Here is a 6,726-nt window from a genome sequence, read left to right on the forward strand (position 1 = left end):
ACTCTCCATTAACCCCTTTCCAATTCACTCACAGGAGTGCCTGAGGCATAAACAAATATGCCAAATATGGCCCCAAGTCCAGCTGAGCAAGTGACCACACTTTGGACTCAGGTAGAGCTCTAAAGCAGGAAGATTTGGGAGAGAAAGACCAGACACCCTTGTTTCTTGAGCCTAATGTGAACCATCATAGTTCAACAAACCCCGGAGGGACTCACTCACTTCTTTTGTTTTCTGGAGAGCAGGTCGGGGGAACAACACTGGGTGATGTTTATCCATTTGACATTCTATGAATGAACCAGGCTTCTTTTTGAAACATATGCAGCCCAAATGGTCAGTGGGCCTTGAGGAAATCACAATAAGAGAACGTTATTCTAGGGGAACAATCCTTTCGAATCCCCAGGACACAGAGAAAAAAATCCCCAGGTTTGGAGTCAGAGTTTGGTTCTGATCCCAAATCTGTTGGTTCTGAATTGGGATTTTGGACACATTGAATGGGCTACAATTACTCCATTTACACAAGACAGGGACTGTATTAAAGCCACATCCAGGTCCCTGTGATTGCTTAGCACAGTTTTGGACAGACAATAAGAGCTCGGAACCTTTTTCATTCATTCATTCATTTGTTCACTCACCTTCAGTTGTTCCTCTGCTAAACAGCCATTTGGGCCCATCCACTGACCCTTTGGTTCCTGCTGCTGCTGGGGCTTAATAAGCCCAGAGGAAACAGGTGGCAGCCCCAGCACCATCAGGAAATGGATAGCAGAATGGTTGGTCAAAGGCTCCATTAAATTGGCAAGAGGGAATTTAGCAGGATTGGGATTTTTGGAAAGAAGAATAGACAGAGCAGCCTAAGCCTCTGTGGGTAATTGCTACCCTCCCTTCTGCATGTCGAGCTCTCCAGGGTTTAAAGCATGATAAATAACCTGGATTGGGCTCACCGGTTCCAAATTTGTATCTGTAGCAGGGCGAGTCAGCCAATGGCAACCCTGCCTCAGCATCAGGAAGATAGGAGTTCAAGTCTCATTGTTGGCATATCCTGGCTGGGTGACCCTGGGCAAGTCACATAGCCACTCAGTGCCCTAAATGCCCCTAAGACTATACATCACAGACCAGTTGTCATTCTGAATTTCTTATACTAATGGCATCACAGGCCAGACCAAAACAGTGAGGTCTTAACGAATTGCATTTGGAAGAAATGTCCAGTGCTTGCTCCACAGGGTAGGCCGAGTTAATCAGCAAACATTTAGTTTTCACTCATTGTGTGCTGGGCTCTGTGCCGAGCAATGGGGGAAAAAAGCTACACTAAATGGAGGCGTTAACATTTGAGAGAGAGAGGGTGTCTGTCTGAGAAGGGGAGTGGGGACAGTTCTGATTAGCTCATTACTTCTCCCCTGGCTGGGATGGGGCGGTTGCCACATGGTCTCCAGTCTTGGCGGCTCCTTCTTTGATGGGGGGCTCCTCTTGTTTCTCAGTCTTTTGTTTCTTTAAAGTCACCCACTGAATGCACACAAAAGCATTAAAGGCCATCTGTGGCAGACGGATCTGTGCATCAGGCTGCCCACAGATGGACAAGCTCATAGTTGGACAGCTTCGTGCCATGGGGGTGGTCTCTGCAGTATTTGCATAGGCAGGAGCGCAGTGAATATTTGCTCAGGGCAACAACAATTGAAGGGACAGACAGCGGCCAAGTGGCAACAACTCCAGCGTGATCTGGTGAGGGATAGACTGTTCCAGACATTAGCAGCTCAGACGTGTCTGAAAATACACGTCGGTGATTGAGGCAGTGCAGACTCTAAAGGAAGAGACCCTCCAAGACATGGGAAGGGGTGATGAGAAAGCCCGTGGATCTGAGACTCTCCATGCCCAAGACCAGGTGCAGGTTCTCAAAGTCAATTTCCATCCTGCTGACGGGCCTCCAGGCCAGGCGGCTGCCAATGCTCAGAAAGAACTCCACTCTCCTCCTCTTCCCTCCTCATCTCGAGCTAAGCGAAGAGCAGAACTAGTGATTCTTAGACCCAGGGCAAGGAAAAGAAAATGTACCTGTAGCATTTGGCATAAAGCATCCAAGGCTACAAAGGTAGACCAATGGGCCAAAGAGAATCCATTAAAGAGACTATGATTTCTGTTAATTTCCTATTTTACTTAATTATTTTCAGCAGCAGTGGTTTCTTCATCCTTTCTTTTTTTTTCAGCAAAGGACTTTTGGTCCCCCAAAGTAGGAAAAGCAATGCATTAAGGAAGCAATTCCTGGGTTTTTTTTTAACTTTAATTTTTTTTTTTTTTGCAGTTTCTGTTTTTAATAAGGTTGGATTTCTTTGATTTCAAAACTAACCTCAGTCAATCAAGAAGGGCTGCAAGAGCCATCCACACCCTTTTACTTACCTTAAATGTATTTGTTACATTCGTATATGTTTGCATGTCATCTACCTCACATCAGAACTCCTTCAAATCAGAGACTGTCTTTTGCCTATCTTTGTGTTCTCAACACTTAGCACAGTAACTATCATTTAAGTATTTAATAAATGATTATTGACTGACTGACCACATTATAAATTTTGGTGACCTGGGGAATAGCCCCGGTTGTCTCAGCTTAGTTATGTTTCTTATTCAACTTTTTCATCTTCATGGTTAGATGCATCTGTTCCCCTAAGATATTGTAGTTGTTTCATTCTGGAAATCCAATGATTGGCAGGAAAGCAGGGGGTAGACAGAATTTATTCTTCCACTGGATGGCCATGGTAAAGTATGGCATCCTTTTCTATTGTCTGAAAATCATCATATGAAAAACACATGTTAAAAAAAAAGCTATTAAAAAACCCTAAATTTTCTGTACAATGTGAAATGTTTGTTTAGGAGTGTGCAAGCTATAGCAGTATTATGGCTATTATGGAGGTGAGGAACATTCCATTTACATTTCTTTTTTTGTTGTTTTGCATGTTACCAGTTTTATTTTGTGTATTACATTTTATGTAATTTCATGGTTACTGTTAGAGAAAGTGAAGATGATCAGAATGTTACCCCCCTGAAAGTTGAGGATTGACTATATATCTATATCTATATCTATATCTATATCTATATCTATATCTATATCTATATCTATATCTATATCTATATCTATCTATCTATCTATATCTATCTATCTATATCTATATCTATATATGATTTAATAAGAAACAAGTATTGCAAGAGGATAAAAAAAGGAAAAGAAAAATACAGAGCCCCTGGATCAGAGAGGATTTGTTGACTGGGATCTAGGTACATAGTGCTGCATTAATTTCCATGGGAGATATGAGAGCAGAAAAGATTTCCTGTTCTCATTGGGCTCAAGAGGGTAGTGGATGAATGATCACAGTCAGACAGGGTTTTCTTATGGGAAGACTACATGGGGAAAGGAGCAAGGCATTCCATTCAGGGAGGAGGATAGCATGTAGATAGAGAAGGAAGATTGTAAATGGTTGCATGGAATAGTCAGCGGAAGAAAAAGGGAATGGAGGATGAAAGCCCATAGGTAGGAAGTGATGAAGTCTAATTTCTGTATCTGTTCTCACTCACTTGCCATGAGTTCCGAACCCTTCTCAAAACAGGTGAAATTAGCAGCTGACATCTAGGTGTTCAGAATGGGAAGGAAGATCATAAGAATTCATCTCTCCTCAAATTGACTCCAGAAGAAATAATAGGTCTCAGAGAAGGAGATTTCCCCTTCCTTTCTTTTTTCTCAGCAAAGGACTTTGGGTCTTCCAAAGTAGGAAAAGCAATGCATTAAGGAAGCAGTTTCTGTTTGTTTGTTTTTTAAATTTATTTTTTTAATTTTAATTTTTTTTGCAGTTTCTGTTTTTAATAAGGTTGGATTTCTTTGATTTAACCTCAATCAAGAAGCATTTGTTAAGTGCTTACTCTGTGCCAGGCCCTGATGATATAAAGAAAGGCAAAAACTGTCCCTATCCTCAAGGAGTTTTACATTCAAATGGGGGAGACAAAATACAAATTATGTATATATAAGATGATCCAGTGGGAATGAGAAGTCATCCCAGAGGAAAAGCATTAGCCATGATAGGATGGGGAATTGAGAAGAGTTGAGAAAGGATCTACTGCTCAAGACTAGATTAGGGCAGAGTCCTGAAAGAAACCAGGCAAGGATGAGGGACTAGAGAGTATTCCAGACATGGAGCACAGATAGTACAAATGCACGGAGATGGGAGATGTCCAAAAGTTTGAGGAACAGCACGTAAGCCAGCATAACTGGACCATAAATTATGTGGAGGGCAGGAAGGTATTAGAAAACTGGAAAGGGAGGATTTGGTCATGTCATAAAGGACTTTCAGTACCAAGCAGAGGAGTTTATATTAAATCTCCACATGGGTCCATTTCAGCTAGAATGAGTGGGTCCCAGTAACTCATATACTGAGATGGAAAAGCAGTTTTCTGTTGTTAACAGAAATTATTCAAAATTGACCTGTAACCTATTAAAATCAGGTGAGTGGGTGCATGGGTGTGCATGGGTGCATGCATACGTGTGTGTGTGTGTGTGTGTGTGTGTGCGTGTGTGTGTGTTGGATGTGGATGTGAAATTCACAAGTTGCCCTTTGAGTTTGGGATGTAGAACACATGAACTTGCCTAGATCTCAGCAAGAACAGATGTACCAGGATGAAAGCAGTTCCAATAGTTGTAGGAATGGCTTTCCCTTCTTCTCCCCACAGGGTAAAGGAGCCTTTCTTTACTCTTCTAGCAGCAATTTAGGATTTCTCCAATTCAGAAAGAGGTTATAATCTGCTTTGGAGGAAAGAAGTTACCACTAGAAGTTCCTTTTCCTGAGGAAATTTTAGGTTTTTCCTACATCTGCATGTTCTCATATTCCCAAACTTGCCTTATTAGGACTGTTGTCCTGGGAGAGCCTCAGTTAAAGATGTGGACCAAGAGAATGGCCTCCTGGTGCTCTCCAAATGTGTCACAATCCTAGAAAGAAGCAAAAAAAATCTCAAGACGTGCCTAATGACCACTACTTGACTCTTCCAAAGGCCAAATGTTCATGTGCTGACTCAAAAAAAGCATGTTGAAATCTATGTCTGCTTAATAACTATGGTAACAGATGGACTCTTTCCATTTCTTGCCTCCCTATTACCTCTAGTACAAAACACTTCTCTTTTCTTTAAAAAATTCAGGGACAAAAACAGTCCAGATCTCAAGGAGCTCTCATGTTAATTCTCTCTCTTTTTTTCCCCCCTGAGGCTGGGGTTAAATGACTTGCCCAGGGTCACACAGCTAGGAAGTGTCTGAGACCAGATTTGAACTTGGATCCTCCTGAATTCAAGGCTGGTGCTCTATCCACTGCGCCCCCTAGCTGCCCCTCTCATGTTAATTCTCACGTTCTAACATGCAAATATCTAGGAAAATTCCAGCTATATCTGGATTAAATGGAAAGCAATTTGGGGACTGAGAAGACCCCTTGGTAGAATATAAGCTCTTTTGGGGGTGGGGAGAGGGAATGATTCCTTTGTGTCTTTATCTCATTTTTTAGAAAATAATAGACATTTAATAAAAGACTTATGTTTGATTAGCTAATTACATGTGTATATTAAAAAGCCAGAACTTCCAGAAAGGAAGAAAGACCACTGTCATTGATCATCCACCATTCCTGCCCCCATAGAGACACTTGTCCAATGATGCTGTTTTGTATTTTTCTCTCCCATTGTTTAGACCAAGATAACAGGGGATGAACTTGACAGCAGCTGGGTCTCATTTTTCTCACTTACAAAATGACTAGATGAAGTTTAATGTCTCTTTGAACTCTGCCTGGTGACACTGCCAAGCTGGGGAATGTCCACAGAAGAACCACTAGCATTATGAAGGACTTTGAACTTAGTACATGTGCAGACCAGTTGAAGGAGCTGGGAATATTTAGCCTGGGGGCACATGATGGTTGTGTTCAAGTAGCTGAAAAGCTGCCATGTAAAGGAGGGGCATGAGGACTGGAAGGAAAAATATCAGTTTGATTTCGAGAGAAAGGGGGAGACTTCCTAATAATAAGAGCTGTCCAGCAGTGCACCCGGACATTCAGAAGGCAATGTTTACTCCCTTTACCAGAAGCAAGGAAAGCTAGCCATCCCATTTGCCTGAAAAGTTCCAAGATTTTAAGAGGGACAATTGAAATAGGGAATACTCCTAGGATCCCAGTCTAGTCATGGGATATTCCAGTTCTTCTTCCTATGGTCAACTGGCCAAAGTTATAGGAGGGAAACAAACATTTCTACAGAGACTACCAGGTGTCAGGAAAGTTTTCATCTTGTGTTTCTATTTTCCATTCATTGCTGAATTCAACTCCATCATTCTTATGCAAGAAACAAAGGACTATTTTAAATCCTTTCTAACTATGCTCTCATTAGATATAAATATAAGCAACTGGACAAAAGAGTTTTCCAAACAATTTGTCCAGAACAGAATGTTGACATGTTTGAGAAAAAGAAGCAGATGGTCAATTAACAAGATTGTAAACTCACTGTGGGTGGGAAACTCATTTTATCTTCTCTGCTATCCCACACAGCGCCAAGCCCAAAGCTAGAAATACAGTAGGTAATTAACCAATATTTATTGATTGACTGATTTATATCCCCTCTCTTCTCAAACCGCCTATTGGAAAGGCAGGCTGCCCCTTGCCTCCTGAGAAGTAAAATCAAATAGCCAGTTTGCAGCTAAAATTGTAAAATTCTGCAAATATTGTTTTTCAGCCC

This window comes from Sminthopsis crassicaudata, chromosome 5 (assembly GCF_048593235.1).
Source record: "Sminthopsis crassicaudata isolate SCR6 chromosome 5, ASM4859323v1, whole genome shotgun sequence".
Classification (NCBI taxonomy): Eukaryota; Metazoa; Chordata; class Mammalia; order Dasyuromorphia; family Dasyuridae; genus Sminthopsis; species Sminthopsis crassicaudata.